The sequence below is a fragment of the Amblyomma americanum genome, chromosome 6 (genome assembly GCF_052857255.1).
Source record: "Amblyomma americanum isolate KBUSLIRL-KWMA chromosome 6, ASM5285725v1, whole genome shotgun sequence".
NCBI lineage: Eukaryota > Metazoa > Arthropoda > Arachnida > Ixodida > Ixodidae > Amblyomma > Amblyomma americanum.
In genome coordinates this window covers 77,016,823-77,030,530 of record NC_135502.1, presented here as the reverse complement: position 1 = coordinate 77,030,530, position 13,708 = coordinate 77,016,823, and the positions used below count along the sequence as shown (strand labels likewise).

Genomic DNA, 13,708 nt, shown 5'->3' with positions numbered 1-13,708 from the left:
CTGAAGACGAGATTCGGGGTAACACGCGGTAAAATATCGCCCGGCTTCGGTGAAAACTGCAGCGAAGGGCGGAGAATTCGGACGTGGTGGCGCGCTTCACCTGTTTCCAGGAACGGACGCCGCTTTCGTACGAGGCCGTCGGCGTTCCCCCGATGCTTAGGGAGAGCGGAGAGCCCGCGCGTTTCGGAACGAGGAAGTGATTTTGTTCTGCGTAATCGCACCTGGGGCGGTGGGTACGGGTGAGCGCAGTGCGGGGACTCAAACGAGTGTTGTCTGCTGGCAAGCACTGTGTGACCCGAGTGTGCAGCGTTTACGGGCTTGTGCAACGTTGACGTCCGCAATGCCTGCTAAACTGTACTTTATACTTACCTCAGCTGCAAGGATTAAAAGGGCGTGCCTGTATGGGAGTTCAGTAACCTGAACACGAGAGAGACATAGCTGAACGGAACAGTTTACGGAAATAGCTCTTATTTCTTGTTTTGCATATATTTGCATGAATTTGCATAGATAGCCGGTATTTCATTTTCTGAAACTGACACCGCGGAAAATAAATGGAGCGCAAACAGAAGACAGAGCACAACAAGATTGCAAATTCCTAATCAACCCTTAGGAAGCCGAACGCGACAACGTTAAAAGTCACTGGCCTCTTTCGCAACTCAACAAGCATCATTACGTTACGCACGTATCAGTCTCAGAGCATCTTTCTTTTGGCCATTATATTCTACACCCACAGCCACGTTATGTACCCTGTCACATGAGTCGACGCGCCAAGCACAGAGACTTGGAAACTTTCCACACGTTCTGACTGCTGCGTAGCTGGTACCCGCCAACCCATCGACTGTCCGTGTGTGACGTCATACCTCGCTATCATTGGTCGACTGTGGTTGGACGTCACGGCCTCTGCTTACCAATCTTGAATTAGTGTGACAACGCGCACGGTTTTTCCTCCTAACGCCAGGTTTAACGCTGCCGCGTTAAAACTTGTGCCAACGTCTCCTTTTCTAATGCGTGTTGCGTTTCGCGCTGCTTGGTAACAGTCTGCTTCTCCAGACTGTTACCAGGATGCTTGAACTGTGTGGTCGACAGCAGATAGGTGCCGGAAATATCGCGTTTACTATATTGTACTATGCATACATACGCTCTCCTGAAGCAGTCTTTAGAAAGAACTTCGCAGTTTGTGCTTTCGGGCCATTTCAAGCAGCTTAGCGACTTAGAGGAACAAATAGGCTGAGTCTATAAGCACGTGGTGCGTGTCAAAGCTGAAGGGAAATGTTCAGGCATGGCAGTTAAAATTACGAAAATAATGACCGTGACCACGTAAGGGCGCTTAGTGGTAGTGAATAACTGCTCATGTGCCTCCATCCAATCAATGCTATTTTTGGCAGGGTGGGTAGCCCGTATTCGGTCAACTACAGAAAGCGATGAGCCGTAACGTCGCCCAGACAAGCAGGCCTAGTGAGGCAGGGGCTGTATAACTGTAATTGGCACCGCGTACGAGGTATGCGGGGACCCAGGGATAATTCTTGTCAGTTACAATCGGATCGTAAGTCGCCATGGTACAAGAGGCTCAGAAATTCAAATCTACCCCGGCTACTACCACGTTTTAGTGAGCTTGCACTTATAGTGACCATTACCCGAATTTAGCCGTTATGTGTTTGTCTGTTCACCTAAAGCCGGTTTTGTGGCAGGCTGCTCACCTAACCGCCGGGTGGTGGGCAACCTGCCCACCGTGTCAGGCCGCAGCTCATTTAATCATGAGAGGCTGCTTGCACAGAGCAACTTGGGTCGCAACCCAAGTCCCACCGATGACAACACCTATTATAGAAGGGCAGTTTCGCATCACTTAACCGCAGCACCACTGCGCCAGGAGCGGCGTGAAGACTCCCAGGGATCTATGAGTGCAGAGAATGACCAATTCCGCATATATGGATATTAACCCGTTATCGCTATCCGATCGAACAACTGCCATCCGTGAACACTAGATCTGAACACCGGAACCGAAGGGAAATCCGAACTGCTAGAGACATAATTTGCATTTGGACTTAAATACGCAAATCGACCGGGATTTTATTCGTCTGTGATTCTTGCGAGACCACCGTAAACACATGTAACATTTGTTAGGATTTGGTATAGTTTTTATTCTTTCACCTCGGCCTTTAAAACAAAAACGGAGGAAAAGAGGATACGACAGTAGCAGCCGACTCGCAACTAGTTTATTGAATAAAAGAAAGCACATACATTCTTACTTTTATACTGTGAAATCGCACGTGTGCCAAAATATATGTGTTTTGAAGTATAGGTGTGGTGTGCGCTATTCCTTTGTCGTACGGGAAAGCGTACTACTCCCAGACGTGCAGATGCATACGGGAGTATTATTATGGCGTGGGAAGGTTCGCCGACTTCACATCTCGCGACGTGCTGCTCTAAACGTCCGTGGGCACTTAAGTTTAATGTCGCGAGAGTCGTTTTCACCGCGCGCAGATAATTTAGCAGGGGAGGTAAGGCGAGGCATATCGTACGTACCACAAAACAAAATAACGTTTCCGTCAGCAACTATCTATCGTTTCACATGAGAAAGGGGCTGCCTTCACTGATTAGTAGCTTGATTCGGGCTAGTTAGTGTATTCAGTGCGAAAAAAAGTGGTACGGTTTTAACGTAGTTAATGCAAGTTGACGTGCGAAAGCATGTGTTTAGCCTGGTTGGCTCCTAGTTTTGGTCTGCTGGGTCGTCGACACGTCTGGCGACGATATTAGTTCACCAGTATTATGAATTGATGAAGACGACGATCTGTGATGCACAGCGCGGGAATGTGTACATTAGTTCGATAGTACTATTAGTTGATGAAGACAACGATGTGGAGTGCACAGCGCTAGAGTGTGTTGCAGTTTAACAAGAGGCGTGATCGGCTGCGGCGACAGCATAGTGCTCTCGTGCAGTGGGTCGCGGCAGTATTTATTTTATTTATTTATGGTTTGGCCAAGGTCCCCCTCAAGGTCAAGCTTCACACAAACTTAGTGAACCGGTTAGAGCTCGTGAAGTAGTGCTCTTACACTAAAAAAAAAAAAATTGGTGGTCTATTGGCGTAGTTAGGTCAAATGTGAATTAGGTGCGCTAGCACTTGAGTTTTCACTTCGGTTCCAGTGTTCGGATCCATTGTTCACGGATTGAAGTTGTTCAAATACCGATAGTGGGTTAATTAATGCTCACATATGTGGAATTGGTCATACTCTAGTTTACATCCCTGGGAGCCTTCATACCATTCCACTGCCCTGCCATGGCAGGTGCTGCCACCGGCGGGGCTTGTGCGACCCAGATTGCTCTTCCCGAGCAACCTCTCGCAACCGAACATTAATTTTACTGCCACCTATCGAGGTTTGCAGTTTGCTCACAATCCGGTAGGCAGGTTGAAGAGTTTTTTTTTTTTTCGAAATGAGCCAAATGCAGAAACCGAAACTAAGTGAAATTGCACTGCAATGGCTGCAAATCCTTTAATGTTTAATATTTACAACGTCTAGAAAACTTGCGCGAAAATCCAATTGAAAATAAAAAGTGAACCAGATCTTGCTGATGTGCGAATCAACGTGAACCAAATCCAATCATGAGAGCCTTCTTTGCCAGCTTCGAGCCTCGTACCTTGGACTGCTTCAAGCACGGTTTTACTGCTACAATCCCCAACGCTATTTTACGATCGACTGTGTAGGTTATGAAGAGATCAGCGGAAGATCTGAACTCAGAATACGATGATAACGAAGGGATCATTAGCCTCGTCACCGAGGAAGCAAGGATGCACCTCTCGTACATTCGTTAAAGTGTTTATTTCGGGTAGTTGGCACTGGCTTCCTCAATCCATTACTAGAGGAATGACAGACGCAGGAAGCACACGAATGAGACTAGCGGTTTTCTTGTTTTGTGTCCAGTCTGCGTCTACCATTTCGCTACTGATCAATTATTTAGAATGCTACAGTTAAGCAGAATATATTCTATAGTCAGATACAACTTAAGAACCCAGCGGCATTTCTCAGTCAAAGGACTCCCTCCCAGCCAATGGCGCCGGTCTATTCTCATGGCCCTGTTAGTGTGACAAAAAAAAAAAGAGTGGTAGATGAAAAGAGATAATCCCTTCCCTATATGGTCAGGGATAGACCTCCCTCTTCATTGTGGCGCCGCTCCCTGCATTGACAGGCTAGCAGGGTCATGAGAATCGCCCGACGCCGTTGACTGGAAGGGGGTCCTCTGACGGGAAAAGCCTCTGCGTTCTTGAGTTGCATCCGACTATAGTTCCCAAGCATTCTAGCTAGTTAACTTTTACGCTGCTGAAGTGTGAACACACGAAAAGAGAGCCCTCACGTCAGCGCTTGTCACACAAGCCTGCTATTCCCTTTCATTTGCTGCTGTTGCTGAAGAACAGCAGTTGCCAACAGTGCATGAATTACTACTGTAGAATAAAGCACTCAGAGCCAAACTAGCTAGACCTATATTATCACCTCAAAATCACACAAATCTAAATTTAACATTCGTATATCGACAAAATTATTTGTATAATATCTCATTAGGTTTGGTTTATGGTTTATAGAGGTTTAACGTCCCAAAGCGACTCACGCTATGAGGGACGCCGTAGTGAAGGTCTCCGAAAATTTCGACCACCTGGGGTTCTTTAACGTGCGCTGACACCGCACAGTACACGGGCCTCTAGAATTTCGCCTCCATCGAAATTCGACCGCCGCGGCCGGGATCGAACCCGCGTCTTTCGGGCCAGCAGCCGAGCTCCATAACCACTCAGCCACCGCGGCGGCATACTGCACACTTCATTTACCGTCATAATGACTGCATGCAGTGATATACTGTGTGTGTGTGCCTTTCCATGAACAGAAGACCGACGTGCGTTTAGCATACGCCTCGCCTATACCTTGGTGCCATTCGTTAACGCTCCTATAGCCACGAGAGCCGAAGTGTTTCTCACGTTCTGCTTGAGCGACCCAGTTTACCAGGAGAAATAGAGAGCTTATCACGTTGTGATAGGCGCAAAGGGAACCGCGTCCTATTCACTAGGTGTAATTACTACCGCCAAGTAATAGGAGTCGTGATGGTGAGAGTCGGGCCGAACAGCTGCATAAAAAGAAAGGTGTCTTCTCCCCTCTCCCCTCACACTCTCAGACAGGGTTTGTCAGATTGGGGGGAGGGGGGATGAAAGACAGCTTTGCAAGGTTTAGTTGAGGGTTTCATGAGCTGTGCATCACAGCAGCTCTTGTAGTAGACATTTTGCTGTGGGATTTACTTTTTGTTGCTATCAATTCGCAAGAACAGCAGTAGTCGAGGTATCTGACAGGCCAACATTCCCAAGCGCGCTTAAAAAAGAAAGGGAATTAACGGCTACAAGAACAGACGCCGTGAGGAATAAATTTCGTAATACTGATTTAAACTTCCCGAACATTACCCAAAATCTCACTGGTACAGTGAACAATTGAATGTCGTCGTCTCGTCACTGATAAAGTGTGAATAGAATGATTATCATGCCATCTAGATTCGGTCGGTGACATCACTTACTAGCCTCTCCCATTAACTCGTGGCCAGAGAGACTTTCCTCGACCTCCCGACTAGTCGGAGCACAGGGATATCGCCTCTGAATTTTGCTGAAACAAAACCTTGCAGACGTGCTGCTGACCGGGCCCGCATATGCAAAACGGCAGCGCTGGCGCGCGCTAGGCAAATTCCCGTCGCCACGCGCGTTGACCCGCCGGACAGGCCGGCTCCGGACCAGGAGGAGGAGCAGGCGGATCGGTATACTGACCCACACAAGCGCGGCGGGATACTGACCCACATGGCGCTCGCGCCGCCGCCGCCATGCATGCGTGCGAGACAATCCTCGCCACGAGCGTGCATAGCGCGTTGCGGCCGGCGCCAACGGCGGCAACTGCATTCCGATTCCGCCAAAACTCGTCCGGCAAGAGAACCGCGGCGCGCAAACAGAAACAGAAGAAGAAAGAAAGAAAGAAAGAAAGAAAGAAAGAAAGAAAGAAAGAAAGAAAGAAAGAAAGAAAGAAAGGAACACACTTCAGCGACGACTCCTTCTTCCCGCGAGGATTCAGCGGCACTGGCGGATAAAGTGGACCGCCGCGCGGCACACGCGCACGGAGCCTACTAAAAGCAACGTTCGGCTCCCGGTTCTGTTCTATCCGCTCCGAGAACGTTGCTGGGGGTTCGTTTTGCTTCCCGCTATCTGGCATTTTTTTTTGCTTGCGTTTGTCTCCCCGCAAGTCCGTACGCGTGTATTCGCGCTGATTCTGCGTATTCACCCTGCGCGTAGGATGCGGGAGGCGAGGAGCGGTTTGAGATATAAACGGCGCGCGTACTGTCAAGGGGACCGATGAGGTTCGATCCTGTTCTCGAAGGTAAAAAACAAATAGATGAAATGAATGCACCTGCCACCGATCGAGGCTAGCTGCACCGGTCCCGGGATGTGCCCTAACACGGAGATTGAAATAAGTGGACGTCCCGCAAGCGGGTAGAAGTGTGTGGTGTCGGTATTGATGTTGCTGCTGCTCCGTACCGGTCGAGCCTCTCGACGCGGCGGTATTTCGAGATGCGATACGTAGTGTGAATGCCCGAAATGAGCAGGGATTCGATCCTCGCCTGTCTAACGGAAAGTGGTATACGAGCGCGGGTCTCCGATGAGGAAGGCGTGTCTTCTATGTCGCTGAAGAATTGCGTTCCACAACGAAAGGAACGCAACTTGAGTGAATTGTAAAGAGGAACGCTGAGAGCGAATCTGACAAGTTTACAGGTCCTCTTAACGTAATGTCAATGAAAGAAAATGAAAGAGGAAAATAAATTACGTGCGTTACCGGGCTGAAGCTGCATTGCCCACGAGTGTATAGGTAAGCTTCATCTTGAAAACAAAACCCAGAGCGCACGGACGAAGGACAAAGGAGGAGGGTAGACACAGGGGTAGGTGAGATAGCCGGTTTAGATAATTCATGATGCGTCACTTTTGGAGGCAGCGGTCTGAGTGTGGCTATGTTGGCTTTATGTTTTTGTTTCGCAGGATGCGTATGTTCATGCCCTGTATGCCTTGCGTTCCTTTCGCACATGCGCCGATGTTCTTTGTATGTGCGTATGTTTATCCATCAATTCACATTAAAACTTAGTTGCGAGACAGCCCTTGGAGTGTCTACACTTCTCCTTTGTCCTTCGTTCGTGCGCGCTGGTTGTCTGTTTTCATGATGAACTACATCCAACTAGCCCAAATCGCCATTCTTCTGCATAGGTCAGGCAGGATAGACTTATTTAATGTGAACTTAATTTATTAGTTGCAACTTCCAATTTCCAACAATTCATGTGTATCGCTTCGTAGAATAAAGTACAAAAACAAATCACTGCAGTTACGCGAAACCTTTCCACTACACAGTTGTGTAAAGCGTTGCGACTCTCAAGAAACTGCAAAAAAAAAAAAGGCGTTATTCATGTGTATCGAAGGCGTTTTGAAGATTTTGAGCTTGTCGGTGCGCTCCGCTGCTGTCCAGTCGTGAACATTAGTTCGCGCAGTTGCATTTACTATCACCGTGCACGAGAAACAGAAATCTTCTCGTCTGTGAATTTTCGCCTTCGCTTCCAAGGTAGAAAGAAAAAAAAAACTGAGATTTATAAACTGACTAAATTCGTTGAAGTTTATAAATTTCCTGCTATACTCTATAACTATCCACACAAAGATTTTCGCATCACATCAATGGTCGAATATTGAATTAACCAAACTTAACCTTTAGTCAAGAAGACTACTAGTGCGAAGTAAAAATTAGTAGTCAACTTGCTCCGGTGACCGCTGAAAGCATTGTTACAGTTTTATTTTCACTACATTGGGAATCAGTGTTTTTTTTTTTGTTTTCCCCGTAACCCTCGGCTTAATTTACGACACTCTCCATTTCACTAAGTTTCAAGCACGTTGGAGTCATCAAGATTTCTGTATGGGCACCATGGACCCTGCTGCAGATAGTGGACAAGAACGCATGGCTCGTAATTTGCATGAGAACTGTACTGTATGCCTTTGTTTCTTTGCTGAGTAGCAGCTTCTGGCTTTTCATTTCATTGTTTTTTTTTATCTCACCCAAGATCAGTTTTCAGTTTCTTTCGTTTCTCAAGCAGAAAGTGTGGCAGCCCTAATTTTCGTATTGAATGAACTAAGCTTAACTCCTATATATTGGATTTTTTATAGAACAGTGAAATAGTGTGGCTGCTCAAGTCTTCTGTGTACTCTTTGCTCTATTATTCATGCGCTGGTTTGAAAAAGGAAAAAAATAACACCACTCAAAACCAAAAAGAACTCAGCTTCATCACGCTCTCTGCGTTATTTCTTACAGTCTATACTATATATATGCCATTCTCACAACGTTGTTTCTTGCATTGTTAGAGCACGAAACGCATCCTCAGCAACTTCTTCGGTGCGAGCTGTAAGTGATCCCCTGCAGTGCGAAAAAGTATGGTCATTAGCCATGGGTGCTCGATGTTTGCGCGATTTTTTCCCCCCTTAATATGCAGATTTCTGGAGGACAGCTACATATTTGGCACCCTCAAAATGCACTCCATCAAGTCATGCTCGCACATTAAGGGTGTTTGCAATTTTTTAACTCCTTTCACAAAGTAGTATGAAGTTTGAAGAAAAATCTCACAAAAAGTTGGCATTTTCATATTCAAATGCGAGTATTATAAAATATTACAAAGACTACAGAGATTCGCGGCATTATGCAAAATTGAACTCAAAGCTGCTTTCATGTTCTCAATAACACTTCCTCTGACCAATCATGCCAAGGCCTTTTAAAGCAGAGATGCTTGCGAAACAAATATACGAAAACACACCAATCACCGGATGACTACCAGACCTATCGCTAAGCACGAAGGCTTCATTCTTGAAACGGTTTTCCGCATTAATTTCGAATGGCTGGAATCGAATGACTCCGCTTGGTCTGTCGAAAAAGGTTCTAAATAAAAGCTGCACGCATTCGCGGTGCATTATAGCCAAGCTTTAACCGGAACCGAAACCGAACAAAAGCTGCATTGGAGACAGGGTGACTGAAGGTGTTGAGGCACCGCTTAAAAACGCATTAAAAGGCCGCACTCTAGACGCAAAGGCGCCTGTACACAAAGGTGGCTTTTCCGACGCAAGACACCCAGACAGCCTTGCTCGCGGCATCGTGCAGCCAGCAGGAATCGAAGGGCGGTCTGTGAAGAAAGACCGTTTAACCGCGAGCAGTCGCTGTGGGCCAAGGACGGTGCTTACCTCCGCGGTCCTTCAACTTGACACGTTCGCCTCAGCGCGCAATGGCCTTCGGAGCATTCTCCTTTGTATACACTTGCACAACGCGACGCCTACAGCTGCTCGCATCGGCTAGCCCCGATGTCAACGACTCCGTGAGCTGGTTCTCCTCCCGACAGAGACCTGCTCTCTTGAACTCGCCAGTTGCATGGAGCCGCGACGCCCGAGAACGCGCGGAATGTCACCGACGCGTAGACTGGGAAGCGAAGTGTTTTTAAATGCAGAATATCGAATAGTTCGCGAGCCTAAGGAAAAGCGTCTGGCGAAAATCATTAAGGTGGGAATAGGTTGGAAATGATTAGAATGATTTGTAATGATGGGATGGGGTCAATGAGAAGAAGTAAAAACCACATGCCTTTGCTTTTCCTTCTGGTTGTAGTTTTTGATTGTCGCAGTGTTTCAGGCGTCACTGGCATTAAAACATCGTCCTTTCATGTAACCGACGTCTTCGAAATGAGCACCCATGACAGACACGCAGAAACAGTCCTGCCTGTCACGCAAGCGCAGCTTGTATCAAGCGAATTTGTTGACAACAAGTAGTCAGTGATAGTGATGTCGAAGTGTTGAGCCGGGGATGTAACGGTTCTCTTTTGCTCGTTAAGATACGCCTCTGTACATCTGCTGCAGTGCTCGCTGCTCAGTGTCATATGTAATCCTCATATTACCCCATGATAGCATGTAGTGCCATGCAAAAACTGTTTATCTTGCGCACTGAGATTGTTGTTTGGTAAGAAAGTGATAATCTGGCGGCGACCTTTCCTGGTCTGCGTATTCTTAATTCCGTGCTTTAATTTTTGACCACTCCTGGAACGTTTCCTCACTTGAAGCTTTTTTATTCTTGTCCTTCTTTCTCTTATTCGCGTTTTCAAATACTGCTAACTTGGTGGTGAGTTCCGTTCATCAGTATAAATTATCGTTTCGCAGACATAAATAGTATCCTCCGTCATCATGCGCGATTATCAGCATTAAATGTACCCTGTTAGCAGCTATCAAGGTGTATCATATTACGATAACAACTCTGCGTCTCGCAGTAAGTTGGAAGAGCTTGAACTATCAAGCCGTGAAGTTCCCTGATGCTTCATGTCAGCGGGTTTTGATTTGCAACAGAATATGCAGGGGAGGGGGAAATAAAATGCCAGAGAAAATGAGTGCTGCATAAAACGAAACACTGATTAGAAATAACAATTTTACTCTTTAGCAGAACATTTCTATGGCGCTACCGAGCGGCATGATTAGAGCATAGATCAAATTAGCGCTGACTTCCTGTTTGCTATAAGTGAAATAAATACAGGACAGATGATCCACGTCTTCAGCGGCAAAAACGCTGCAACAAGCTCCGTGGGCGACGCTCGCGTATGCGGTATAGATTTGAGCAGTTCAGAAAACAGATAATGCTCTCCAAAATAGTAGCGAATAGAAAACAAAAACGTGGTTATTTAAAAGTTTAAACGACGCTTGCTTATATTAACTGCATAAGGATCTACAAGTTATCTTTGTAACGCACACTTAACGCACTTATAGAAACTTTCTATAAGTGCGTTAAGTGTGCGTTTCTTTATAGAATAAAAAAAAACTTCGGCTGCTAAACGGGCGTTGCGTGAGCGCTTAGTTCTCGCTTCTTGTCCAGCATAAGTTGCTAATTGTCATTGTCACCGTTGAGGAAAGCATTAGTGCTCCTTTTAACTATTCAGTGCTGGCCGCGTTAGGTTAGGTGCTTCGACCTCTAGTGAAGCAGCGAGCACTGTAAGAAACGGTGCTGTAAGGCTTGTCATCCAAGAACGAACGAAAACATTTGAAAGCGCAGAAAGTACGGCGTGTTTATGACTAGGCAATAATGAAGGGGTCATACAGAAGTGCGCAAAAGTATGCGGATGTTTAGAAAAGCAAAAGAAGAACATTTTTCAAAACTAAAGCTTAGGCCTTAGTGAAGCCAAAGCATCTTAGTGTCTATTGGAGACGCAGCGATCGAGGATTTTAGCGTGGTTTCCCCGAGTGCAAAGCAGCCGTCGCAAAAGCCCCGCTGGCATTTGCCACATGCCATAATTTCGACGTGCAAAAAACACCGTACCAGAAATCCCTTGCTAAGATCCCCCGCCTCACTTCTCCCGTTCGCAACATGTTCTACCGATAATCATTCAGCCCTTAATGAGATCAACACCTGAGGAACTCGTAATTAAAAGCTATTAACTATAGTTGAAAAAAAAAAAACAAGGCGCGTTCCTGTCAGCTCGCGTGCTGAACCCGTCTCTGGCAAAACACACTTTTAATAATAAACATATTTATCATCGTGTTTGCCCCAACCACAGAAACCCGAATGGAAATTTAAAGATATTAAAATTCCACCGAAAACGTTGAACAACAATTAAAAGCTCGAGGCCAATCTGAAAGTATTTAGTTTGTCAAATTTCTAGGGGAATCTCCCTAGGTGGAATAGATTTGTAATAAGGGAGTAATTACTCATAAGCGTCCACCCAAGCGCAGCCATACGGCTACAAAGCAACTCGTTTGTAGCCGTGTGGCAGCGCTTGGGTGGATGCCACTGAGTAATTACTCCCTTATTACTGAAAGTATTTAAAACGACAAAAAGAGGCAATACTAAATTAGCGGACAGACTGGTGTACAAAGTGTTTATGAGCGATAGAAGTCTATTTTGTATACAGGCAGCCGCGGCATGAAAATCCTCCCCCCACTTCCACAACTCGTTCAGCGTATGGTGCGGAGGGGCACGGGCGGGGGCTTTTGAACTTGGTGCTTTTGAATATTGGACAGAAGCAACGGACATCTGCTGCGGAAAATCTGACACGGTAGCTTCTAACATTGGGTGCTTCCGTGCACCGCCCCGATACGAGGCGCCTTCTTGTTCCTTTCACCTTCTTGTTCTATTCAAAAAAGGATTTTCATTTTACGTTGTTGTGATTCTGACCGATCATGCGCTGGCTCCAAGCGAATCAACTATGGGCCCTTGCAAGAAGCATAGGCGAACCGAAGCATCGCCGTTCCTTTGCGAGACACGCAAACGCGCGGCGCCTCATAATGCGCATAAAGAGTGGCACGCCATTCAGACTCACCGTGACAGTTATCCAGATCTCGCAAAATACTCCGGTCCCACACGCGGACACAACTCCGAGCCGGTCAGCGGCGAAAGGGCTCGGAAGAAAGGCGTCCTCCCCGGCGCCGGCATCAACAACGCGCAGCGCTTCGCAAGCAACCGTCGACGACGACGAGGGAACGACACCTCTGTTGCTTTCTCTCCGATCGGTCCACAACCAGCACTCGCGATGAAACGAAAAGCCACGGAAGAGCGGACAGGAATCCTCGCAGATGCAGCAGGAGGTGGGTGGCGGTGGACGACTTCCCTACCCGGCTTCACTCACTGTCGGAGGACGGCGATCGACGACGAGTCCGGAGGAGGGGGACCCGAGGGAGACGTCCTTGAAGCGTGGTCCTCGTGGGGTCGTCCTCTTCGCTCCGCGCTGCCGCCTCGGCGGGGGCGCCCGCTCTGGGTGCAAACGAGTCCCGCACGGCTGAGCGCCGCTGAGCGCTCGCTGGAATGGAGCCGACGACGACTCGCGAGACTACGGCAGCGGCGGCGGCGGCGGGAGCAGAGCAGCGGAGCGCCTGGAAACCAGGACAGAGCAACCTACAGCCCAAGGGGGCGAGAGCGAGAGCGAGTGCTGCTGCTGCTGCATCCAGCCATCCAGACGCCGCCTCTGGTCGGCCGCCCGCCCGCCCGACCACCGCCGCTGCTCAAGAAAGGTCCGCGCGCCGCCCCAGCCGGGGTCTGCGCATTTCTCTCTCGCTGATCCGTCGCCGATCAACTCTCGCCGACTTGCCGGCGGCGGCAGCGACCGGGCCACTGCGCGGCCGTAGCATCGGTTGGTCCCACGGCGCCCGATTGTCTTCCTGCTGCTGCCGTTGCCAGCGGCCGAGAACGCGCATGCATTCCTTCACTGGTCACCCTATTTTTTGTTCTTGCTGTTCCCCTTTTGTTTTTCTTGCTTAGTGACCCCGCGTTGCGTGAACGGAGGGCAGTTCGGGTTGGGTCGTACCAGGACCTTCTTCCTCCGAGTTGTTGACGACGGTCCCCGCGGCGACGTCTCCCAACGGCCGCCGCTGCGGAAGGAAGGCCGCACACGTTCGCACCCGCGGCGACGCGAAAATGGTCCCGGCCGCCACCCCTCCTGACCAGCCCTGCAGTGACGGCTCTCAAGTGCGACCTTTTACGACCGGAGATTAGTTATAAGCACCCAAGATGGGCCTCTTCGGTTCTGTCCGACCCATCTTGGCGGGTGAGATAATCGCTCTGCATTTGGCGCGAATGTCGTGTAACTTGATACGCTCTTTTCCATCAGCGCCGAATAAACCGAAGGCGTAATTTGGCCGCTCCCTTGCGAGAGGGCAAC

At 48.3% G+C, this 13,708-nt stretch overlaps 1 protein-coding gene across 1 annotated transcript in view; it reads right to left on the bottom strand.

The window, feature by feature from the left end:
* The window catches only part of LOC144093745 (serine protease 30-like), a 75,300-nt gene extending 62,383 nt beyond the window's left edge, over positions 1 to 12,917 (bottom strand). The window contains exon 1 of the mRNA XM_077627427.1: positions 12,374 to 12,917. The gene's annotated coding sequence lies outside the window, so the exon portion shown is untranslated. The remainder of the gene's footprint in view (positions 1 to 12,373) is intronic.
* Positions 12,918 to 13,708: the final 791 nt, after the last annotated feature.